We start from the raw sequence: 27,852 nt of genomic DNA on the forward strand, positions 1-27,852 counted from the left end.
TCCAGTGCAATTCTCCTCTTCTTGAGAATAGAGTCTCTGGTCTCTGTTACTGGCAGCTATACTCTGTCTTTTTGACCCTATATTTTAAATGATTTTTTTTTTAAAAAAGATGTCTCCTTTCCCTCTTGTAATTTGTATTCAAATTACAAGAATTGAATGACTCTGGTGCCTTATATAGTTTCTTCTACTGGAAAAGGCAACACTTGTACACAGTAGCAAGACTGCCAAGAACTTTCCTGCCCGCAATCAGAGTAATTAACCTAGAGGTTGTAGCAAAACCCTCTGGATATCTGGCTATTTTCTTTAATGGTGAGTTAGCAACATTTGGTTTTAATATAACTGCCTTAAAATGTGGTATACATTTCCATCAAAAACCAGGCCCATCAAAACCTTTCAGCATTGCCATCAAAATGATTGAAACAATGAGATTAAAAGTTTACTCTCTCTTTCTCTCTGTTTCTTTTTCTCACTTTGCCATCCCTCTCCCTTCCTCCTTCCCTTCTGCCCCATCTATCATATAAGCAATATCTATGATGAGACAATTAAATAAGGTACCAAAAGAGCATGGATTTTACACAGCACAACATTGCTTCTAACTGTCTATTTGACAGCTTCAAAGCATGTATAAAGAGCAGCGAAGAAACAAATATACACACACTTCAGGGCTTGTTAGCAATTTGCTTTCATTTGACAAGAGTAAAACAAGTTAGTGCTAAACGTGGTATGCAACTGAGGATAGGAAATTGCACCAAGTTTTTTGGAGGTCTTGACAGTAGAATAGCTATGCATGCTTTTGAGTTATCATCGTTTGAATTTCTCCCAGTTTCAGGCTTCTAACTCAAAAATTCTTTATCTTGGTTCCTAAGCGTTGTTTCCTAAAACACTCAGAATTAGCCCATCAACTTTGAATTTTTTTTCTAATGTGTTGTTGTTGTGTGCCTTCAAATCACTTCCAAATAATGGCAACCCTAAGGTGAACCAATTGTGGGGTTTTCTTGACATGTTTTTTTAGAAGGGCTGAAGACATTGCATCCATCCAAAAGGGACAAAATGTGGCTGTCTCCCACACAAGAATTTTCTCTGTCTGTAACCATTAAATCAGCATCATAGGACATCACTTCTTCTTCCCCGGCTCACAATGCAGGATTTAACAGACAGTAGTGAAGAGATACTTAAGAGGAGAAATGAATTGTTCTCCAAATGAGATATGACATGGAGTACGCTGGGGGTTGCAGATTGACTCAGTGGCAGAGAATACAAGTATTGTCCACAAAGACCGAAACTTAATTAACATTTTAGAACTGTGCTTTGACATTTTTACCACTCCCTGTAAAACCATTTGGGTAGCCTGTGGTGTTAAAACTGACAACATTCATGCTTCATTTATTTAAATTACTCTTTAATAGGAAATAGAATTTTTTCCCCAAAAAAAGAAGAACACTTCAAATGCAGATTTTCCTTATTTGAATCTTAGTCATGAACCTCATGGGAAAGCCAAAGAAGGGCAATGGACCTTTCTTCCAGAGAAGAATTTTATCATTTATCAGTGACATGAAATGTATCCCAGGTTAACACTAGATTTTCTGAAACTTCACTAACATGCCCCCCATGTTACTGTGCATGCTTGATATGCAGCATGCATTAAATTAGGGATGCAAAAGAATGGAACTGGATTTGACTGTCTTGAAAAACATAGTATCTTTCACCTCTTGGGACTCACTGTAAAAAGAAATAAAACATACCTCAAGAAATTGTTTTTCTTAGAGGTTGTTTTGGAAATATGAAGTGCTCACAAAACAATGTGGATATTTTAAAATCTGTACAGCTAAAACTACACACAAATTGGGGTGAGTGGGTTAACAAGCATCATTTAAACCTTGTCTGTATGAGCCAAAAGGTCCATCCAACTTCCCCTTTCTGGTGTCATCTTGTTTCAATGATGCATGGCTCAAACTCCAGCCCTGGTGTGGGCAGTTTAAATGGACACAACACAGTTAATACATGGTGAAACAACTTACCTGTTGCTCTGGATCATCCAGGAAGAACTGGAGCCTTCTATTTCTTTACCATCAGGGTGGCTGTCTACATGGCACCCCACTGAGCCACTTGGTACATCTACTGCCATGAGTCACTCATTTTGAGGTCAGAACAAGGCACTCAGCATGTGACTGTTTGCTTGGCACTTTGTTCTGACCTCAGAAACAAGTGATCCACAGTGGCAGCAGACTATTAGGTGGTCCAGAGGGACATCCATGCACAATGCCACCATGGTGGGGAAATATGTTCGGGTATTCCAAGCTGCCTCTGGAGTATCCTGGTCAGTTCAAACAAGGAGACAGTTACTGGGGGAAATGTGTAAAATGTGAATTTTAGGCCAAAAATCCATATTTCCATCAAATTTCCAGCAAATGAACCCATGCAACCAAACAACCTCATACAGAAGGAGGACCCAGTGACATGCAGGGTGGACACTACCGGCCCACACAAACCAATGTGCCATAAAAGTAAAAGGTGAGTTTATGTCTGCTCAGGTAATGACAAATACTGGCTATCTTTTCCCATTCCTTCAACCTGATATCTTTCCTTGCAAAGCAATATTCTCTTGCCTGTCGATGCATATGAGATGTCAAGACATGATTACATATAAATCTGTTCAAACCAACCCTAAAATACAGCCACTTACATAAATATACAACACAATTAGAAGGAAATGGTCATCTCAATATTGCTGCACTAATGAGAACTGCTTGTATGAAATGACTATATCATTTAATTAAAAAGCCCATTATGGATCCCATTCAAAATGCTGTTCGTTGAACTCTTCCATATAATTCTAATTTGGTCTAGCATGGAGTTTAGGAATGTCATTTTATTTGAACAAACAGATTCAGAAAACAAGGACTCTGGGCAGTGCAATAAACTGTTCACGAAAGACTGGAGGAGCCCAAAACAGTACATAGAGAGTTATGAATAACTGAAAAAAATACCAAGTGCCCAATGTACTTGTTAGCCCTTCCCAAACTATTATACACACCTGTCCACTCTCAATTCCACTCCAGCACTTTTTGCCTACCAAAGAATATACTTTGTTAATGACGAATAAAAAAGAAAATCAAACTTTTCAAAGCCACAGTTGTCTGTGATGACAACTAGTCTCAACAGCATGCGCTATACTAATCACATGCACACCGTGAACATGTGTTGACTTTTAGACTAGATTTGACTTTAACACACTATTCCTAACCTCTAATTGGACTTATGCTGAGCTTGGAATTTACTTGCCAAATAACTTATTAAGTTGCTAATTAATTTTTTGGCTTTCTAGTAACTTCAAACAACTTCCTAGATTACCCAGTTAATACTGAAGTAAAGTTCCAGTGTCTAGATCAGTGATTCCCAAGGTCTAGTCTTCCAGGTGTTTTGGATTTCAAGTCCCAGAAGCTTCAGCCATCTTGACCAAAGGTCTGGTATTCTTGGAGATAAAGTCCAAAACACCTGGAAGGGCGGAGTTTGGGAATCACTGGTCTAGACACAGACCTTGAATAGTGTGTTCAGTTGTGGGCACCACAATTCAAGACAGATGTTGGCAAACTAGAGTGCATCCAGAGCAGGATGACCAAAATAATGAAATGTCTGGAAATCATGCTCTATATGGAACAGCTTAGGGAGCTGAGCATATTTAGTCTGCAAAAGAGAATATTAAGATATGACATGAAAGCTATGTTTAAATATTTGAAAGGATGTTGTTTGGAAGAAGGTGCACACTTCTTTTCTGCTGTTCCAGAGACTGGGGTATGTAGCAATGGATTCAAGCTATAGGAAAAGAAGGAAGATCCATCTGAGGTAAGAACTATTTGACAATGGACTGTGCTGCCTTGAAATGTGGTGAAGTCTCTTTGAAGTTGCCTTTTTTTTTGGGAGGAGGAGGAGGATTTTTATTTTTAACCAAGGATTGGATGGCCAACTGTCAGGATTGTTTTGATTGTATATTCCTGCATGGCTGGGGATGGACTGGATGGCCCTTATGTTCTCTTCCAACTCTATGGTTCTATGAATCTGTGTTAAATTTAGAGCTCAGCAGTGGAACATCTGAATTGTTTATGTGCTTGTTAATGGTAAGGCTCAGCATTCAAAATAAAACCTTTATGTTCTGCTCCCGGGAAAGGTCTTTGGCATGGACATTTACGGCTAATGAAAGAATAAAATGCCAATGACCTTCTTCCTGGGCCTGAGCTATACTTAAAAATTTAGTACACTGAAGGCAGAGGATCAAGTGCTGTCCACACGCTGCAAATCCCTATTGAAATTAATAGGGTTATACAGTGGAGCAGAGTAGAAGATGATGAGATCTTGCATCAATAACTCAGCAGAACACTCATCTGCTCTCTTTATTGTGGTGTATGCATCATTTCATTATGCTTCCAGGCATGTCTGAGAGACAGCAGGAAATGGCTACAAAGAATGACATGACTTCACCAAAGCCTTGTAAAAGTCCTTTAGCTGTGTCAGTGCCTGTCCAACTCGGCAAGATTATTAGTTTCTACAGGCTCTGAAAAATCACAGCAACAAAAGGCCTGTCTGTCTCCCCATTAATTAAAAAACAAACTTGCTGCCAGGGCAGGAGGCTTACAGATCTGCTATGCATGGCAGGGGAATAGTTGCATCCCAGAGCATTCCTGAGAACCCCAATTACTGTGTCTCAATAGAGCAAGTAACTAGTCCTCATTGTCATGAAAGTGAAAGGGATGACACCTAGGTTCAAAGATCACAACAATGATCAAAGTTCAAAGTCAATGGCAAAGTTCAAGATCATAAAGGATTTTGGAAGAGACTGCTGAGCTGAGACTGCTTCCTTGGGCTGTGAAACATTTTGCCCCATAATATTTTACTTGCGCTATGCAAATTGCCCGTAGAAATATTACAATAGACAGAAATCACAAATAAATATATTTGGAATGAGATGAAAAGAGAGCAAACAAAATTCACTTAAAGCAAGGATGAAGACTTTCTATCTCAATGTTGTTGGGTTCTAATTCCCATTGTTCTGAGTTATCATGGTTCATACTAAGGAGGGTACTAATCCAGTAAAACATGTAGGATCTCATTCTGATTTTTGCATATCCTCCCACCCTGAGTCCCCAATACACAGATGAACATGGGAATCAGTCTTCCCAACCCGGGTCACATAGTATGTATGTATGTATGTATGTATGTATACATGCATACATACATACATATATCTACTCTCTTCCATTCCAGTATTCTCTGAAGATGCCAGCCACAGATGCTGGTGAAACTTTAGGAAGAAACTTCTAGAACATGACCACATAGCCCCCAAAACCACAAAAACTATATATCAGAAACTGATGTCAACCAGAGACTGAGTACTTTTTATATTCTTATTTTAATACACATAGTGGCTTGGGTTTGGCTGAAGTAGTTGCTCTTATTACCAGGAAAATCAAGGATACCTCATCCATCACCAACTTAATAAATTCATGAAAAACTCTTTTCAGTTTTATCTAAATTCAACAGATTAATATAATACCATTAATGTTTTTTCAGGAATGCATTTCATTAAGCTTGATAATATTTTCTTTTAAGGAAATGTGTATAGGGTAGTCATCACAAGCTGCATCTGCACTGCAGAAGTGATCCACTTTGTCACCACTTTGTCTGCCATGGTTCAGTGCCATGGAAGCCTGAAATTTGTAGTATGTTGGGGCACTAGAGCTCTCTGAAACTCCAGATCGCAGAATTTCATATGAGCCATGGCAGTTAAAGTGGTGTCATACGGCATTATTTCTGCAGTGCAGATGCAGCCCATATCTTCTGATATTTTGCAGATGAAATTTGGACATGCATGGGCAATTATTACTGAATGAGAATACACAAGCAAGGAGAGGCTTCAGCAGTTTTGTTTGCTTACTAGGGAGCTTCTGTCCTCTCCCATCCTTTTCTGTCATGGAATTAACTGATTGTAAAATACTTTTTCAATTTGAACTTGATTTTCAGCAACTTATGTAATTTCTGGACAAAGGGGGAAAGTGGAAGGAGGAAAGAAAAACTGGGACATTTTAAGAACAGTTGAAAAAGTGAGATGGCAGAGGATTAATTAGGACAATTCGATGTTGTGCCAGACTTAATGGAAATGTATTTTGAGTAGACAGATAGGACTGGACTGTCCTTTAACAGTTTTTTGAAGTGTAAAACATTTCTTTGGAAAGGACATACTGCCAGACGTCTTTGTGCTTTTCCAACACAAGGTTCACAGAGAAAGATGTAGAATAGTCTATCAGAAGTTATTTTAATATCAGAAAATTAGCATGTCAATGAGTTTTGATAAGAAACTCTTATATCTGTCATATAGATACATATAATTTCATAGGTTATTGTCTAGCATATCATTATAATATAACAGCATTTAGATCCTAATCAACTTGCTATTGCTGCGATTATCCTTTGAAATGACTAGCTGTCTCACAAAAGATTATGTGGTAAGGAAAGAAAATGAAGGTCTGATAAATTATGTGGCAAGGAAAATGTAGTTGCTATAGGAGAACACAAGGTACACTGGGTCCTTGGTATCCTCTGGAGTTTGCTTCCAGGAACCCTTGTGAATATCAAAATCAGTGATTGCTCATGTCACATTAAATATAATGGCATAGAAATGATGCTCCTTATACATACAGTTATCCATACATATTCAAATTGTGGATGATTGAATCCGTGGATAAGGAATCCATGGATATGGAGGGCTGACTGTATAGGGTTAACAGGCAATTGATGTAACTGCCCAAATTGAATGAAAATCTGGTTGCACAGAGATTCTGGGGATTATCCAAAGGCCCAGCAACATAAATGTTGTTGCTGTGTGCCTTGAAGCCATTTGACACTTATGGCAACCCTAAGATAAAACTTTCACAGAGTTTTCTTGGCAAGATTAGTTCAGCAACTGGAAATTATATCTTATCTTATTACTGTTTGTTATTTTTAAGTGTAGACCAGTTTGAGATTTGTTTCTTCTCCTTCTGGCATAAAGATCTCTTCTGTAAATAATTAATGCTGCAATATGAGTCTGGTTGGTGTTTAGGGGACAGTTAGTTTTAAAGAGGCTATTTCTTCCTATCTAACTATGAGACATTGTATGTTTTTAGTGTAAGATGAGAAAGAACTGACATTATTTAGCAAAGCTGCCAGATAACAGCAAGGTCACCAAGCCACATTTCATTACAAGAATGACAGTTCAACACTTGAAACATAAATATCCGTTATGACATTATCATTCTAGGGCAATTGAATAAGTTACAAATTAGATGCATGTTAAGATGCATTATTGAATTATGGTGCCCAGAACTGGACACAATATTCCAAGTGAGGTCTGATCAAAGGAGAGTAAAGTGGCACTATTACACCCCAAATCTAGACACTATATTGCTATTGATGCAGCCTAGAATCAGATTGGCTTTTTAGTTGCCACATCGTAGTGCTGACTCAAGTTCAGCTTCTGGTCCACTAAGACTCCTAGATCCCTTTTGCATGCACTGATTCAAGCCAGATGCCAGCCATCCTGTATCTATGCATTTCATTTTTACTGCCCAAGCAGCATGGATTAATTGATCAAAATGTGTCCCAGGCCAATGAGGACATGGCCAAAAAATCCTACTCAGCTCCAAATGATGCCTTGCAAAGACCAGTCTATAAAAGGAGCGAGGGTGGGGTGGTTTATGGAGAAAAGAGGTTGAAGCTTTGGCAGTGCCTAATATAGGTCGAAATGGCTATGCAAATGGGCATGCATATGTACAAAGAGCATAATGTTATCCTCTGGCCAGTATAAAGCATAGGACAAAACCACTCCTGTCTGAGTGCTGGGGGGATACACTTCAGTTTTCAAGCTGCATAAGTCTTCCAAGATTTTGGCTGACTTGGATGACATCTGTCATTTGAATTTCACTCACACTAATAGGTGCAACAACACAAATCAGCACTGCCTCCACTTGCAAGTATTCATCAGGTTGCATAACAAAGTTTGTGGGATGTGTAGCCCTGCAGATGGTCTTGGACCACAACTCCCGCTATGCATCACCATTGCCTATGATCACCAGGGCTAATGGGAATTGCGTTTTAACAGTGTATGTTTCCCACCCCTGACATTAAATAGCTACCTTCTTTATACTGTCTGAGTTTGGGTTGAATGACAGGCCAGCATGCCATCCATGAGAACAAGCATACGAATAATGATCAGCCTACTACTAACATTCTCTCTAGTGAGAGAACAATTCCAGCTGAACAATGTAATTTGGTGGCTTGGACAGTCCAAACTATATATAATGAGCTTTAAAAATTTCTAACAATATAGACAATCTTCTGTCTCTTGAGACTATTGTCAAGAAACAGGGTGATATTAGAACACCAAATAAGGTGCACTGCTGAATTTCTTTAACCCACTCAAGCAGAAAGAGAGGTCTTTTACAAAGTCAATCTTATTCCTCCAAGCTAATAAGGTAGTTCTAACTATCTTTCCCTCTGGAGAGTGTCCTTTCTTGTGGAACACAACAAATTATATCTTGAAATATCCTAGTCCCTTGTTATATATATACCTGTGAAAGATATTGTTCTTTCTTTTATTAAAGTATTGTATGCACCTCCTCAAATGCAAAAAAATGCATTTCAATATTTAGATCAGACAAAATTCTGTACTTATTGTTTAAGAGAAACAAGTAATATAACTGGTTGCCTTGATTTTGGTATTTTCTACTTCTTTTCTTTTAGTCCAAAGGATATGATTTAGCTAAACTAACTTTAGTGCAGAGGCTCAAGGATATAGAGGTGCAATCTGAGATAGAAAGATGAAGACTTGTCAATCTAACACTTTTTATGGCTCTTTCATTCTTCCATCTTTGTCACTTTCAAGGTAAATATACTAAATATCAAGATGAGAAGAACATTGACTTAAGCAAGATTAAAAGTTCTCCCTTCGGCAGATTTGATGGGTTGGTAAAAGGGGACACCTAAATGGGAAAGAGTATGCAGTTGTTATTCTCTCTCATTTGAAGATATTACTTATGTGGTCCCCAGTTATTCCAGCTACAATAATCTTAGAAATAAATATATCTCCCCCCCCCACTGTTAAAATCAATGAAAGGAAGGCCAACTTCTGTGAAAGTTTCTTTTCTGTTATCTAATGCTGATAGATATGTATCCTTCAGAACATCTCAATTTCTTCTCAAACCTTTGCAGCTGCAAAATGCAAGACTTAAAGATTATGTAGAAAATTACCCAAAATCTTATAGTTCATGGGAAGAGTTTTAAATTCCGTAATGCTGTAATGAAACATTTCTTGGGTTTTAACTGTGCATAATGACAAATGGCTAAACTACAATAAACCTCTGTATTTCGTTTTAATTCATGAGCCATAGAAGTTCAAGTAGCTGCCCAACTATCTCTGTATTAGCTGCTCTGATAGACAGTGGTTCTTTAGGGCTAGAGAGGGAAGTTTTTTTCAACCTACTTGACATGTCAGGAATTAAATCTGGAATCTTTACATACAAAATATGGATCTTGTCACTGAACCACACTCTTCCCCATTCTGTCAAGATGCCATCCAAAAATCTAAGCTGGCATCCAAAACTCTACATTGAGAATGTAGAATCTAGATAGATTTGGAGGGACTGGATATTTTAATGAGGAGTCAGGGTTTTTAAAAGCCATTTCTACAGGAATGTAGTGTCATTATTTACAAGCTGTTCCTTTACAATAAATTCTGCCCCATAAGATATTGGCTACTCCCTATATTGCCAACTCAGCTACTTCCTCCATGTTTAATTAACCTAGTAAGTCCAGAATGAGGAGCATCTTTGCGTCTATAAAAATCTATGAAGTAGAATATTGGCAAGCCAATATATTTGCTAAATTCCTGTATGCCATACAGTGTAATACCAACAGATAGTCTGACATCTTATTCCACATGTAAAACTGGTTTATAGAAAGCACAAGTCCTTTCACACAAGCTTTCATTGTATGGTTTTATGCTAGTTCCCACTAGTCTGACAAACCTGCACAATGGATGTACCATTTCAGATTGGACCAAGGCATTTTGCCTTCAATCAGAAGAGCAAACAATAGTCCCGCATACACTAAAGATATGATGGTACCAGAAACAAACAAAAACATCTCCCAAATAACTCTCCTCATTCTTGACAGCAAAAAATGCAATAGTAACAACCCAAAAGCTGTGTCCTGATGCAAGCAATAATGAAAGCAGACTTTTAAGAGTAACTTTCTGGACTAAGCTGACACCCATCATATTTAGCATTTCTCAACTGTTCTAAGAAAGTTTACCAATCTGAATAAGAGAGAGAGAGAGAGAGACTTTTTATAAAACCCATTTTTAAAATAATACAAACTATGTTTTCACAGAAAAAATATGATTATAATAAGCAATCCTGTATTTTTTATTATCATTATTTTCAAGATGATAACTATTAAGCTTCAGATTAATGTGGGAATGGGACAGAACAGAAGTATCAGCGAACACAGAAAAGTGGCACTGGGAAACCTAGACTGAATTGTCTAGTGCTGCAGCTGAGACCAGACCTTGAAGTCCATAGTTCCAAAAACCCATGGAAGAGGGGAGAAATGACTAAATTTAAAGTAGAAGACCATAAGGATAGTGGAAGACATGGGAAAGTACAGCAGGAGCAATGGGACTGAAGTGGGCATGTCACAACCAAGTAATGATGCTGGTTTCCATAGCATCCTATTTTACCAATATTTTATGGGCAGGATGGTGACCAAACCAGTCATGTAGTCATCTTCATTTTATTATGTGTAATTTTAAAATAAACCATCTTTGTATACAGCAAAGTGTATTTGCACCCAGTCTTATGATCACCAGGTATCCAGGTCCCAGCGGATTAATCTGGTGTTTGGTTTAATCACGAAAATCAAAGCTCACTGATGCCCAACAGTTTTCCAGATTTCTATCTTGCTGTTTAAATACAGGTTGTAAAAGATGAAGGATGACTGCGCTATCAATTTTAAACAGGGCTCCTTGAAGATGACTTGTCAAAGTCATAAACCACAGCTATAATGATGGCTGTATTTGCAAGGAATACACTGTCATGTCATGTGCCAGCTACAGAATTATATGTCAAAGCAACCAGTCTTCCATTTTACATGAGGCACGAAGAGACCATCATATTATTATTACGGGGAGCATAGTATCTAGGTGAGCATGTACAAATCTTAAGCCTTGCCCTTTTTAATCAAGGCCGGCTTCTTTTGTATTCAGAATCAGAAAGTGTAGGAAAGTGTCCTTCATCCATGTATGCTTATAATTCAGCATCCTATCCACGGTAAACTGCAAGTAATGAAGAACTGATTTAGGGCCATATGTGGAATCTTTCTGGGTAAGACTCTTGCCCAACTATATCAGGGTTGAGTAGCTGAAAACTCCACCCTGGAGTTGATCTATCTATCTATCTATCTATCTATCTATCTATCTATCTATCTATCTATCTATCTATCTATCATCTAATTTATGCACCTGTTATGTTCAATGGCTGTACTGTGCAACTCTCCCATAACACCAGATGTGGAATAAAAAGCACAATTAACCATATACCAAACATGCCTGCATGTGTAATGGCATTGCATGTCTGTGGCACACAAATGGGGGTCTTGCCAGTCTCACCATTGGGAAGCTTGTTTTTTCCACCTTACCTATGAGCCCTGTGGGTCCTCAGAAAAGCCTTAGAGAAATCTCCCAAATATTATGGTGTAATGATTTGAGCACTGGATGGCTCTGGAGACCAGAGTTCAAACTCTAGCTCAGCCATGGAGACCACACTCTTTCAGTCTCAGAGCGAGGCAACGATTTGAACAAATACAGTATTTTTGAGAAAAACCCTGTGATACTTTTGCTTTAGGATCCCCATAAGTCAGAAATTACTTGAAAGCATATAACAATAACCTCAGCAGCAGCAATAAAAAATCCACAATGTCATATACTATGATCAACCAAACCCCTTCTTAATGGTCCTTATCAACTTACAAGATATGACACACTGCATGATGGATGAGTTCTACTATAACTTTAAAACTATAGTGGGTGCACTAATAAAATGTACCTCAATGTAGCTGCAAACACCTTCCTAACTTCAGCATCTATCTACAGCATAATGTTGTATAGAGATGCATGAAAGCATTATCGTCATCTACAAAATAGCATCCACTTCACAGATGCTTCCTTCACAGCAGGTGAAGGAAGAGAGATGACAAGGATCAGTTGTATATTCATATACCCTGCATGGCTGGCACACTATTATTCTGTCTGGATGTCCTTTAGGGATTGTTTTAAAGCCTTCCAGATACACTCAAACCTTTTGCTAGGCATAGTACAAAACACAGTCTTTGCCTGAAAGGTTCATAAGGCATCTGTCAAGTTGGCCTTAGTAATAACGGAGAAGCTTTCCTGATAGATAGCTTACCTGCTACCATCATCCATCTTTCTCAAATGAAGTTAAACTCCAGAGGATCTGGAATATTCTCATGATTTTGAAGTGTTGAGAAACCCTGATGAGACGAATCCTGGGCTGATGAGAATATTTGCAGTACATGACATATTCTGCACAAAATTTGCAGAAAACATTATTTTTTGCACTGTAGAAGCTATTTCCTTCATGTGAAGAAAATGCTGGACTGATTCTGTGCAAAACACACATGTGGGTGATTTGCATAGAAAATAGTGTTTTCTGTGCATAAAACAGTATTTCGACGTAGGATTTTTTGTTTCCTGCACAGAAAATTCTGTTTCTTGCATAGAAAATGTCATTTTCTGTTCCAAACAGCCACAGCTTCCGAGAGCATGGCATACTAAATTGTCTGAAATCAAAAGGGCTAGGCTGGCCTCTTGCATTATTGCAAAAGCTGTTTAAGGACTGCTGCTTATCTTTGTGTAATTTGAGAGGTCAGTGTTAAGAGCCATAAAGAAATATGTGCAGAATCAGCAAGTCATTGACCTTATAACCATGAAAGGCTAATTAAAGTACCAGGAAAGCAACTGGCAGATGCAGAACTAGGAGGCAAACAAATCAATTTGGACTTATAAAAACCAGACCCTGCGATTACAGACATATATATTTCTAAGTGTGGGCCATGACTCCTTCCCTCAACATCCTATGAAAGGAGAATGAGGAGAGGAGAGGAGGAAAATAAAAATAAACGACCATGTTCATTGTAACCTGTTTTCTCTACATGGAAATAGGGGGGGGGGGAATTAAAGGCTCCTCTCGATACTATTTTATTGCCCAACAAATACAAATGCAGGAGGGAAGGAATCACCCCATTCTGGTTTCCACAACCTCCTTTATCCCAAGCATCTATTTCATTTATACATTTGCTTCTGCATATGGAACATATGTCTACCATTTTATGTTTTGTTGTTTTTTGTGTAGAATCTTTAGAGCAAGTTTATTAATATATAAGAGCATCTATACCTGGGTTTTGTAAACAGTGACCGAGCTTAATTTTGTACTATCTTAGGAATGTTTGACATCCTAGTGAACTATGGGAATCCCACAAGAAGGACATGAGATAAAATCCATCCTGCAAACGCTGTCCACTTTGGGCTTTGGTGCCACTGTACTAAGCGCTGAAGCCAGAAAAGTGACCAATGTGCAATGATGCTCATTGGGACTGATTTACAATGTTACTCTTCATGATGCTGGTTAGGGAATGCCAGTGTGCCAATGGGACATTCTTGCCTCACACAGAATTCACTAGCAAGATTTCTTAGTCCTTCTGCTACATGGCTAAGTATACAATAAGTTAAGTTAATGGCAGTACATTCTGGCCAATATTTTAAATTCTTCCTCTTATATAATTTCCTGTTCAATGGATATGTTGAACTGAGCTAATGGGAATTCTGTAATTCTGAAACACACAATATCTGTGAAAATGGCAACATATTGTTATGCAAATGTGAAACTGATTTATGGCCACAAATACCTTTTCTATCGAATAAAAGTAATTCTAGAATTAGAAACGAAAGGATTTCTCCCATACCTTTATTATTCCCTTATTTTTCCATTTGTGAAATCACTTGTACAACATATAAAACTGGGACATATCATGTTTCTCATATATTCTACTTTCTTGAACTCATCAACTTCCTCTGCATTTTGTGCTATAGATGTGCTTGCATGTAGCGGTGAAGTGCTGGGGAAAACGATGTGTCAACATTGGCTTGCTTTCTGCTGTAGTGTGTTATGGATGTACAAATGTGTTCCTGGACATTGGTAACAAAACATTACAGAAAAAGATTTTGATATAACAGATGGTAAGGTCATATTGACTGTTCTCTCTCCTGGTAGTCTTTCTGTCAATACACAGAACTACACCTGAAAATTAAAAAGAATCATGCTGAGATCATCTTACGATCTCATCAAAGTTGTGTTTTTGTGGTTTTATCAATATGTGTATGAACACAATGCAGAGGCAAGGAAAAGGAGAAACATACCTTAGAAGACAGAGAGTGGCCTTTGTTTTTGGTGTCTTCCAACTTCTTACTGCTACTTCTGCCATATACCTCTGAGGAAACTACCTAACTCTGCTTGATGGCAAGGGTGCACCTGTCAAGAAATGCTCTTGGCTGTAAACCTAGTAGTTCACCATACTGCCCCATACATTGCTAGCTGTGTTCTTTGTGGTTGCTCTGCAGCTGTGGCCCATCACAATCCTTACTAAGGTTTATTGGTGCATTGAGTCTGTATACTTCCAGAATGACTTTGAATGGCCGTAATAGTCAGATTCAAGCAGCTGCAGAGCAACCACAAAGAACACAGCTAGTTCAGTAGGGGATCCTGGTTTTAATGTGTGGATTTTCTTTGAACTATGGTTGCCTATCAAAAGTGTCCATGGATGGGAAATAGGAGTTGAACTAAGTCAATGGGCAAAAGACTTCAGCTCTCGCAAAGGTTTTGATTATTCCAAATGAGAGCTTTATATGATGGCAGCCATTTCCATGTTCACAGCTGCTGCAAAATCTTCAGCTGCAACATTAAAATGACTGTAATGCCAGTGGGAACCAAATGGTTTGGTGAGTAAATGCATGAAGGGAAGCAGTTTTGGGGAACACCAACAGAGTACTGAAATGAAGAGCGGCAGCTATTCTGATAGCAGTCGGAGTAAGAGCTGCAATAAAGTTTTTGTTGCACGCAACAGTCTTTATAATTGGCGGCAGCAGCAAATATTACAGTGGCTGCTGGTTTCCACGTGTGAATAATCTGGTTCACCATAACTCACTCTTTTCATTGGCATTTATCCTTGCATACAAACCCCATACACAGATTTCAGGAAAGATAAAAGAAATGTATGTAGGTGTCCTGCTTACCTCTACTGAGGGCAGCACAGCAAGGGAATATATCAAGGAATAGTCCAATGTAAAGGCCACACAGTACCAGTCAGTCAGTCACAGCAAAGGGCAGAGGCAAGAGCATAGTCACAAGGCAAGTCCAGAGGTCAGATAACCAGTCATGAATCAAAGAGCAAGGAACAACAAGGCTGCAAAACTGGTTGTTGGCTGCAAAGAATCTCTGCAACTGGAGGTCTTTTAAAAGGCCTCTGCTTCTCTCAACTGAAACCTATTAGCTCTTCTCTTGGCTTCTAGCCTGGAAGAATGCCTCAAAGACTCCTTGACCTGTCTTCGCTCCACAGGTCTTGGCACCTGCAGACTAGACTCCATAGAGTCTGTTTCTCCCTCTGCAGCTTCCTTAGCCTCCTCTGGGACTGTTGATCCAGGCAGCCCCAGATCTGCCCCTGTCTCAGCCTCCTCCATGTCTTCAGGGCCTGAGTCTTCTGACTGCGCCTCTAGGTCAGCCCAGGGCAGTCCATGACACCAGGACAGAGCAGCATCATGATAGCAGTTTTTGCTTCCAATGAATTAATTTCATTTAAACAACAGAATAAAGAGTATGCACATTCACTGTGAGCTGATAATAACAGTATACAGCTGAGCACAAAAGTTAAAATCATACAAGCCATTGTCTTCCCTATTGCCATGTATGGATGTGAGAGCTGGACAGATAAGAAGGAGGAGAGGAGGAAAATCAATTCATTTGAAATGTGGTGCTGGAGAAGAGTGCTAAGGTTTCCATGGACAGCCAAAAAGACCAACAAATGGGTCCTGGAGCTGATCAAGCCAGAAATCTCCCTAGAAACCCAGATGAGAAGGCATGAATCATTTGGGAAAAAAACAGTAATGTTAAGAAAGGCAGAGCGAAGTAGAAAGAAAAGAAGGCTACATGCAAGAGATCAGGAGTATGAGTTTGCAGGAGTTTAGCAGAGGAGGACAGAGGATCTTGGTGATGTCTCATGACAACAAATGGGACTTCTGCAGAAGCAAACAGTCTCCTTAGCAGCAACACTTTCTGCTTATCTATAGCTCTTCAAAGGAAGACTGAGCACAGCAGTGATGGACACATTTGTTCAGTATCACAACAATAACCATTTTTATGTATCTACTTGAATTTTTTTCTCACTTGCCCTCCCCAAGGAATGAAAGTATAAGTGCTCTAAGTGTATATGCATATATGTATGCATGCAATTAATTGATTTTTTGCCCTCCCCCCCAAAAAAAAGCACTCCAGGAAGCTAACAGTAATACATTTCAGTTTAAAAACATACCACAAAAACTAATTAAAATGCAATTCAATATAGAACAATAAAAGAAATTAGCAGTATCCAAACCAATTAAAATCCTCTTTAGTAACAAACTGCCTCATATGTTGCCATCTTGCTTGATCACGGAAGGAGCAAATTTAGCCTCCCTCATGAGGGAGTTCCAAAGTCTGAAAAGGCTCCATCTCCACTGGAGAAGTATTCCAGGTTGAAACCACTTTAACGACCATGGCGCCATGCTATGGAATTCTGGGAATTGTAGCTCTGTGAGACATATAGTCTTCTCCAGCAAAAAGTTCTGATGCCACAACAAACTCTAATTCTCAGAATTCCATAGAATGGAGACATGGAAGTTAAAATCATGTCAACCTGGATTATTTCTGCAGTGCAAATGCAGATAAAGCAGTCACCAAAGAGAACACCTCCTCTCACTACTTCAAATGTGAATGCACACATGTACTAGTTTTCTCCTCAGCCTTTGGACTTTTCTTTTAACACACACACACACACACACACATATATTCTATAACATTTCCCCCCTTAAACACAGACACACACTCAGTCTGCTTACCTGATAATAGGAATACATATATATAGACATTTTGAACATTTCCTGCTTGTGGGAAATGTATTTGCTTGCTACCAATCCTGATTTAACACATGCTGGCAGCTGGCAGGTAGGAAGCGAATCTGGTGGAATTAGATTGTTATTAGCTGCAAAAATTGCAATACCTTAAACCATCTCAAGCTAGCAGTGTTGACAGTGTGATGGAATCCTGACAATACCTTGCCAAGTGGGTTAAAGGATATCATAGCTGAGCAGATGATTAGTTTTAAAACTTTTAATGGTTCCCATTCCACAGCAGCCTGATGGAGTGAATGGTACAGTACCCCAGGGAAATATGAAACTATTTTATATCTCATTTGCAGGAATGAACACCCAGGAGGTACTTCCCTTTGTCAGAATACATAAGCTCTCCCTGAATACGTTGCTTTAGCATTCTGTGCTGTAGCATACAGCTAGTCCTAATATTTTTTATCCTGGACTGGGCTCATTAAGTACTCTTGCAGAGAGATTGTGGGGAGAGGGCACTGGAAGGAGGAAGGAAATCTAATAGGAAACATTCTGTTCTGTCATGTACAGAATGCATTTGGAGGCTATTCAGAAGGCTACTGGCAAATAGTACCCAGTAATATGGCAGTTAAAGTGATGCAGGTGGTAGAGCACCATCAAAGGAGAGGAAAATATTTAGATAGACGTAGTCATTACAAGAAAAAACCAACACATAATAAATAACATTGCACAGTGCATTGCACAGTGGCACCTAATCACTGATATGTGTTGCACAATGTTGCTATTCGGTTGTATAATTCTCACAGTTTGTATCTCCACCTGCTGATATTTGTACAGAAAGGATATTGGATTGCATCCCTAATTTGTTTAATGGTTAGGCATATAACAAAGGATGTAAAGTTTGTAATGGCGAAGCATAGAAAATGGTGGATATGTTAGCAATGGTTATAGCCTTTAACTTAATGTGACAACTTTGCAGGATTTTACCCAGAAAGGCTGACAAACATACACATGTCTTATTCAGATCCTTTACTAAAAGCTTTAGACTTATACATGAGTAAATGCAGTATGTATTCCCGCTACTGATGGAAGCAGTGCATTCTTAGTTCAAGAGAATGGTGTTCTTGGCCTCATTTCCCTATCATTGAAAGGTTCCTAATTATAATTATGCAAATTCCATTTTTACTGTGTTCGCCTTTGTGATTCACTGGCAGCCTTTTCTAAAAATAATATATATATTTTAAAAATGATAGGGTTTATATTAACCAGTTTCTGTGTCTTGTGTAACAAAACAATGCACAAATCAGGCAAACAATGAGTACATTAATAGTGAGAGTGGATGCAAAAATAAATGAACCCCTAGTTGTATTATTACCCAGTTAACGAAAATTAGAATCAGGTGCTTAATTAAATAAGTAGGTTTGTAACAGAGATCCTGAGAGGCCTGACTCTATTAACAAGTCAGAAATGTTTAAAGTTTGTCCTTCATCATATGGTTGCGTCAAAACACACATCACAATCATGAGACATCTTTGAGAACCTCGGAAGAGCATTTATTGCCATTCAACATCTAGGAAGAATTACAAAACCATTTCTAAAGACTTAGAGGTCCACCAATTCATTGTTAGACAGATGGGCAAGATTGACATAAACTGATTCCAATATCAAACTGCCACATAGCCCAGGAAGTTATAAAAATCCTCTGGGAAATGTCCAAGGAGTTGAAGGTTAATGTAAACATTCAGGATTTAATGATCAGAAAAACACACAATAAGAATTATGTTCTTTGGAGGATAGCCATAAAGAAACCACAGCTTTCTAGGAAGATATTGTCGCCCATCAGATGTTCACTAAAGATTGCATAAATGATCCCAAAATTTCTAGAAGCAGACAAGTTAAATGTAGAACTTCACCTTAATGAGAAATATTACATTTTGGAAAACATGCATTAACCATGGTGGTGGAAATGTGATAGCAACTGCCTAAGGACCTGTATGCTTTACCATTATCGACACAACCATGAATTCTGCACTGTGTCAGAAGACTAAGGAATCTTGCCCTCAGACTGTCTTACAACTGAAGCCAAACTGAAATTGGGTCATGTATCAAGACACTGATCCTAAATATACAAGCAGACCTTCCAAAGAATGGCGGTGGAAAAAAGAAATTCTATGTTTTGAAATGTTCGAGTCAAAGTCTGAACTTAACCCCTCAATTACAAGTTATAGTAGGACACGAGGCAAAATGTTCATGTAAGGAATCCCCCAGATGAAGTTGTGCTCTTAAGAAGGAATGCCTCAAAAGTCCTTAAAACCAATGTGAGAGACAGTTATGGGAAATGATTACTTGACGTCTGTGGTTGTGGAAGAGGAAGTCACTAGGTACTAAATATAAATGTTCAACATACTTTTCCACACATGCACACTGACTGTTCAATCCGTTGTGTATAGACAAATGTTGAAAATTCATCCTATCAGTGTGCCATTTGTTTAATCAGGTTATCTTTCTCTACTTTTATGGCACTAGATTAACATGTAATGACATTTTTAGTTTGGAAATCTCTTCTTGGCAGATATTGAGATGGGGAAGCATCATTAACCATCCAGATGTTTGAAGACAAACTGTAATACAAGCTAAGTATGAATGATGAAGGAAGTTCACTTCTACAAACTCTGAACGTGAAATATTGTTTCATAGGAGCAATATTTTCAGAATATCGTACATGAAAGTTTTAGGAAACAAAATTACATTCTGCAAGGGGCTTTTGCAGCCCAGCGGGAGATCACTCTCTTGCATTCCTCCCCCAAAAGGTGTAAAAGTTTCATTAGTTCACAAAGTGAACACTGCGTTGTAATTAATGGAAGGGAAATGTAATATCTCACAGAATTACCAGAGCCATGCCTTTTTTATTAACTTTTCTTGATAAAAAACAAGGAGGATCGTGTTAAAACTATTACATTAATATTCCTGAGAGAGTTGGGCTATAATTTCAGCTTCTCTTTCTCTCTCCTTCTTTGCCCTGTGAGTCAATATGGGAGGATGTCTGGCAATCAGCTATTGCAATTATCTTTCGTCTCCAGATTTGAATTGGTAACTGTAGCTTCCGCGAATAGAACTGCAAATGAATAGTATCTCTTCCCCTCCCCTCCCTCTATTGCTTGGGTGGATATTAAGGCACATGGCTCTGATGCTCAAGGCACCAGAATAAGAGAGGGTAAAGAGGACATGTGTTTTTATAAGCCTACTTAAGGCCAGCAAGAAAAAAAGAACCAAACGTAAATAAAAGCAACGGCTAAAAGATCTTATTAGCTTGTGGAAAGCTTGACTTGATGGCATAGGATGAAACAGCTTCTGCCAATGCAGGACACCAATAACCTCTGAAATTCCAAGCTAAGAGCTATTGGCTACCTAAATGTTTTCTAAGGTTGCAATCCTATTGATATTTTCCTAGGAGTAATCCCTGTTGAACTCAATGGGGCTTACATTGATTCTGGACTCCAGCCTCCAGAATTTACCAGGCAGCATGAATCTGGACCATTGGAAAAGGCAGTAATTTTTGCATACAGAGACAATCTGGAGGTAAAACTACATGATCAGGGATAGATAACTGAGGACAAAAATATATTCCTTTGGAATTCTAATTCTTTAAGACCACGCAGCCCCCATCAAGCCTTCCTAGATCCATCATATAACAGGTTTGGAGCTGTTATATGAAGCTGAGGATGAAGGTCTTTAAAAGGGGCAATTTTTTCCTCCTTTTCTTCCCTGGTCAGCTGACTTTGAAATGCAGGCCAAATGAAGTCCTGCCATTTCTCCCTTCCTGAAACTGTGATCACTAGATTCCAGAGCTAAATCTTGATGCCAGAGTCTTCTAAAATAATCCTTTCTTTTGTGACTTTTCTGCATGCACATTGCTGGAACCAGGTCTGCCAGACAATCACCATTTAAGAGCTCACCAAAACATAAACCATGCCATATAGATAGAAAGGAAAAAGAAAAAGAAAAATGAATAGAAGGTTAAATGCTAGTTGATACCATCCCTTTCTGGCAATATGCTAAAATGTCTGCATTCATAATGGCTGTTGAGTCACAGAGTCCTGGTCCACTCATCACAGGCCTACTCATATACCTCCATATGTGGTAAGCCAATAATGGCATATTTAGTCCAAGCATGAGCCACCCTGTTGCACACAGAAATATAACACAGAAAAATGCATGGATAAGGTACTCCAGAAGTACAAGAAGTCTCTTGGTATTCTTGTAGTCAATGTGCCAGATGGTGAAGAAGATGAGGGCGGCGGTGAGGAGGGGGGCTAGCATGTAGCAGAAGGCGGTAAATATGAATGCCATGGTGGCAGGTGAGCAGATCCCAGCCCAGTTTGCTATGCGGGGAATGCCAGGAAGGGCCATTCAGGGTGGCTGCCACCAGCCCAAGCAGGAAGGAAGTAGGGATTTACTTCCAAACCTGTTATATGATTTTATGGTACATACATTTTTCTCCTGTTCTTCTCAATAGAGATGAATTCCTCAATAGAGATGATTTTTTTTTCCTACCCTTTGTCAATCAGTTTGATAGAAACTGATGCCTGAGAGTACATGGGAACTACCCTACAAAGAGTTTTAAAAACACACACATGCACACAGGCAGGTATCCTCCTCATCCCCCCAAGCAATACCTCCCACCTGGGATCCCCACATTTCCCACTCACTTCAAGCATAATAATTTCACCTACTTAGCATAGTATAAGCTGATTATGGAATTAATTTCCTAGCTGGAAATTTCTAATGGACAATAAAGCAGCCATCAGCACATTTTAAATACTGTTTAAAAATGCCACCTGTAGGTCTTGTTCCTTTTACTTTATTTATATTTTAAGTTGCAGGCCAGCCAAGAAAGCCATTCCAACTTTCTTGCATTTTGAGAAGCAAGAGCAACAAGAACAAAATGTCAGATCTGTGAATGGATAAACATCCTTGATTCCAGACTTGATCCTGGTTGAGTATGCCAACCAGACTTGTATTACAGAGACCTGGCTGGATGAAGTTGGGGAGATGGGATACCCTCTTCCAGTTTGGTAAACCTGCGTTCTCTGTATGACAGCAACCAAGGTCGGGGGGAGGCATGTAGGTGGAGTGCAGTGGTCTATTTTGCTGGTGATTGACCAAATAAAACACATCTGTCCATCCATCCATCCATCCATCCATCCATCCATCCATCCATCCATCCATCCCCAAGATGACAGAGGTGCTCCTGGCCATTTGAAATGCAGATCAAGGAATAAGGACTCTTCTGGAGCTTGATGGGGTTCTCCTAGGAGTTTATCACACACACTTTTGTATCCGGTTTGGGCACAGGCAATTAACACGCATGGCCAAGTGAGAATGGATTTTATTGCATGCTAAACTGTCTTCAAGGCATCCTCATGCCATTGCCGACTCTAACCTGTCCCCGAGCCGGGCGAGGCATGTGAATTTTGCTCAGCCAGAAAGATTCTGGGCTAAATTCATGCACCTCCGGGGAGGTTAGGGTTGGCGATGGCATGAGGATGCCTTGAGTACAGTTTAGCATGTGATAAACTCCATTTTCACTCAGCCGCGCATGTTCCCTGCCTGTGCCTAGAATGGAGACAAAAGTGTGTGCAATAAGTTCCCTAGACTCTACTCAATGGCCAAGATTGTATTTGCACAGCTAAAACTGCTGCACCAGCTATTCCCACTCCTTTAGACATCAGATCATGCCTTGACTACATCCCTTGTGGATTACTGTAACACTCTCTGCATGGGGCTGTCTTTAGAAACTGGACACTTCAGTGGGTCCAAAACGCTGTGGCCAGAATGCTGACTGGGGACCAGTTACAGAGAACATATAACTCCCTTGTTAAAACAGCATTACTGGCTATTCTGTGCACAATGCAAAATGTTAATAATGACCCATAAAACTCTATAAGGCTTAGGTCCAGACTATTTGAGAGATCGTATTTCCCCATATGAACTACCAGAACTCAATATCTTCAGGGGAAGGCTTTCTCTTGGTCCCGTCACCATGCTTGTTGAGGACATAACAGAGAGCCTTCTTGGTGGCTGCTCCCATTCTGTGGAACACCTTTTTGCACAGGACTAGGCTGGGCCCCTCCCTGCTTTCCTTTTGCTGCCAAGCAAATACTTTTTTGTTTAAGCTTTTTATTTTAATGTATTATGGGGATGTGTGTTTTGCATGTCTTTTAAATAATTTTACACTTTTTAATGTGAGAGTTCTGATTTTTTTTTTACATTTTTTTAATTGAGTTTCTTTGAGACCTGCCTTGGGCCTCACTCTGGGAGAAAGATGGCATATAAACAAATAATCAAAACAAACAAACAAATAAATAGAAAAGAGGCCCCCTGCAGGACACAAATGGCATCTTTACTCTTCAAAGACTGTACTTTTCCTAAGTCTGCAAAGTTTTTTCTCTCTCTCCCCATCTTCACATCCACTAGAAAGGCAGGTTTGCAAATCAATTGCCTGACTATCAAAAAGAGGTCTCACTTTGATCTGCCGCTGTTGGCTGTATGCAGTCCGGCTGACGTGTTTGTACATCAGCTCAGAGAAAATTTGTTCTCGTTGATTTACAGACTACAAACGGGGCAACTCTCCCTTTATAGATAGCACCATTGCATGCAAGTACCATACAGAACAGAACGCATGAAAGGAAATGGAACAATGAACAGGGAACACACTGATTCAACCTACTAGTGCATTTATGGAAAAATTGATACTGGGGTTTCTGAAGTTAAGACTATCCATCAGCAAGTAATTGATGGCACTGAATGCAATAAACCCCACCTTGAGTCTAAAGTTGAGCAGAGCTGGGGAATAGTTGGGCCTACACATTTTTTGACTACCAACTCTCATCTCTGGGGGACTACTTTTGCCTAATTTTATATTTGTTCCTAGTATCTCATTCATGAGGTCTGCAATCTTTTTGTTTTAGTCTGCTTCCACATTACAGATTTAATTCAGTTTGAGACTGCATTAAATGGCATAGCTGCATCCTGTGGAATCCTGGGATTGGTAGTTTGTTGTGGTGCCAGAGCTCTCTGACAGAGAAAGCTAAATATCTCACCAAACTACAAATCCCAGAATTCTGTAGCACTGAGCCATGGCAGTTAAAGCAGTGTCAAACTGCATTAATTCTACCATGTAGTTACAGCCTTAGAATGGAAATTAAAATTTAAAGGGATACTCTTACATGTCCACCTGATATTTTAGTAGACCTGTGATCATTAGTTAAGAATAACCATAGGGGTCCTACCTAACCTCCCATTGGACTCTAATTACTATCCCACATCTCCAGTCTCATTGCACCTTGGCTTAACCTCCAAGTCTCTGGCTTCATTATTTGCAGCTTTACGTAGCAAAGCTACATTCATTGGCTCTTCCACAGCTTTACAGTAACCAGCATTCTATTATTATTTCAGTGGAGTGTCTGCAGATCAAAAGCACATCACTACAGGCCACTGAATCGCCTTGAAGAATCATACATATTTTAAGCCGTAACATAGAATGGAATTATTATTTTACACAAGAGGCATACATCAAAGGCTGCACTTGCAACAGAAGTAGGTAAACTGAAAGATCCGTTTCACCTTTTCTCCCAATACCAAGAAGGCAGCCCCTATAAAGCTATTGAAACATGAATGATAGGTTTGGAATGATAGGTCTGGAAAGAATGTCAGGTACCTTCCTGTTGTCTCCACTAACCTCACATTTAAGGAGGAGATGCACAAAGTCTTCAGCTGTGCGTTTTTTTAAAGGATATGGATTGTATCTTCAGTTTATAATTTATTACAAAGAGGGTTTTTTAAATAAATAAATAATAGTCCCAATTTCCCACAAAGCTGCATTCAGAGTGACTCACAGCATGCATAAAACTGTACCATAAAACATCCAACACCAAGATCAGTGAAATCACAGTTTGAAAACACACTTATACTTGAATCTACACAACACACTGGTTAGAAGATTCACAGTATGACAGTATCCTAGTATCAGAAACCCACTGGAACAAGTGTTCCTTCAACTGTCCACCCAAATGAAGAGATAGGAAAAACAAGGACTGTTCCCTCTTCTGTATGCTTTCCTACATACAATCTCTAGCAGGTTCCCTTTCTTCCCAAGATCTTGCAGTCTATTATTAGTCTATGAATCTACCAGTTTTTTTTTCTGAAATACTATCCTGGATCCAGGAACAAATTTCTTATACACATCACACCACTGAGATTCTGCTGTGATTTCCCATGCACATTGTAACTTCATGGTTCTGTAAGCATGCATCTCTTAATTTACGTGAAGCTACACCAGTAGAAATGGGAAGCAGAATCCTTAGATTTGTGCCCTGGCTATCAAAGGAAAGTTATTCAGATTTATATGAGCACTGCAAAAATGATTTCTGTCCCCTTTTCTGACCGAGGTCTGCATGCACATAAGCTTCTGCAGTGTGAAACCTTGGCAGAATTTCCTTTTAATCTGATCTGAGCATCACTTTAATCAAAATCCAACCTCAGGGATCATGCATATGCACAAAAATCGGCTGCTCTGCCAATCAATGGAGTGACTGCACCAGCAAGAAAGGTAACTAGCCCATTGCTCTGAAATTACAACCTCTCATGAATAAGGAAAAGGATGGTGAGCATCTCTTGTTTCCATGGTTGCCCTTGGCATGCCTTATTGGTATGCCTTATTAAAAATATAAAACTGAAGATAATATTGAAACAGTAAGGAAACAGGGGAGGGGACCCAAAAATGTCTAGTGTATTTCAAGACAACAGCATTTTGTATTCTGGTCTGCATTATCCACATGCATCAGTAGGCAGAGCTCCATTCCTACACTTGACATGCCAGAAGAGAATATAACAAGTCAGAATATAAGGAAACTTCTGCTATCTGGCTCATCTCTTCCAGCATCTTATTGTCCACAACAGTCAGGCAAATTCCTTGAAAGAACCCACAGATATGGTTTGAAAAGCAGGAGTCTGTACCAACCACAAGATTCAGTTTGGCCCTTAATTTGGTGTTTTCGAAAGGAAATCAGTTTGACAGTCTGAAAGAGAATCTTGAGATCCAAAGAGTCAGACCAATTACTAAGCCAACTAGATTAGATCCACTGAATTAAACTGGTTTCCATGAGTGCTAACTTACTTTTCAGGAATTGATTTAATAGAGTTACTCTTCCTAAGATTAGCAATTGAATGTAGACCTTAATCTGTGTTCCTTGTCAATCACTGAATGTCAACAGATGGATCAAGGTTTCCCCTCTATCTTAGAGAACAATGCCTTCCATAACTGCAAATGAATAGATACAGGGTTGTGGTAATGTTTTCTTTTCCTTTTTTGCTGCCAGCCTTAACTTTTTGATTTTAAAACATGAGGGGGAAATAATTGCTAATCGTGTTTTATTTATGGAAATTTTGATGAAAATTGCACAGAAGGTTTTCTGTTCTGGAAGCATCAAGTCCAAGACATTTAAGAACAGGTACAGGTGTTGGGCAAGATGAGTTGGAGGGTTTCCCCAGTATTTTTTCTAAATTTGTTGTGGACGGTTATGAAAATGACATGCACCACAGGAATGATCCATATTAAGATCCTGTAAATTTTCAGAAAGGAATACAACCCTAGTTAACATGTTGGTCATGTAAGGATCTGATGAAATCAAGCCCTGGAGGTGGAATCACACATGAAATACAATAGATCAGTTACTCTTACATTCCACACTCACAATGAGACGTGTCAAGTGCCAGAGCAGGACACATTTCAAATACTGCCTGGGGTCAGAATGGAGGGCTTCAGATCTTCCTGGAAGATCTGGAGCATCTGGTGAGGTATCCTCAAATATGTATTTAGAGGGGTATACCCTAGCTATGGTGCTGAATTGGCCAGCCATCATCTGGTCTGATCCCACCAGAATTGAAATTTGGGACATGAATCATCTGGTCTTCCCAACAAAGAGGAGGCTGATTTATCAGGGTCTTGCAGACAGGTCTCCAGTCTTACTATAAACCCACAAATGCCACCCCAGTCCAGTTTCAGAACCAGCAGCTGAATCAGGCAAAAGAGGTCCATGCAGGTTCCAACTGGGATACAAGGAGGATGACATTTCCATCCTCTTCCCACTAGCAAGTGAGACTGTGGTAATCCAAAGCAAGACACCACCACAAGTCCTTGTCAAAGCTTTGCTTTCCAGGGAGAAGGGGTGGAAATGCCACCCTTTTGGTGCCCCACTCACAAGCTGAATGGACCTCCTTCACCCAATCTTAAAGGTATGAGTGTGTGGAGGAGTCAGGCCATTAAATGTTAGTTAGTTTTGCAGATGTAACTAAGTAGCTGATATAGGATATTGGTGGGCCTTTAAGGGGAAAAATATTAAGTATTAATTGGAAGTTATTCCGTGCCAACTGAAAGCCATGGTCATGAGAAAACAGCCCATTTGTTTTACAGTAAAACACTGTCTCTCTCTCTCTCTCTGTTGATTTTGAATCTCTTTGAAATTCCTGATCAAGAGAAATTATAATTATCTAGTCTTCATTACAAAGGGATAGCATGCAGAGAGATTATAATTAAT

At 39.3% G+C, this 27,852-nt stretch overlaps 1 protein-coding gene and 1 pseudogene across 4 annotated transcripts in view; both read right to left on the bottom strand.

The window, feature by feature from the left end:
- Positions 1-27,852, bottom strand: part of LRRTM4 (leucine rich repeat transmembrane neuronal 4) — a 234,204-nt gene that overhangs the window by 132,109 nt on the left and 74,243 nt on the right. The gene's annotated exons all lie outside the window — the stretch shown is intronic.
- Positions 21,199-21,604, bottom strand: LOC149306795 (protein cornichon homolog 1 pseudogene; annotated as a pseudogene).

Source organism: Sceloporus occidentalis, unplaced genomic scaffold (genome assembly GCF_023333645.1).
Source record: "Sceloporus occidentalis isolate IW3139 unplaced genomic scaffold, rSceOcc1.0.p SCAF_9, whole genome shotgun sequence".
Taxonomy (NCBI): Eukaryota; Metazoa; Chordata; class Lepidosauria; order Squamata; family Phrynosomatidae; genus Sceloporus; species Sceloporus occidentalis.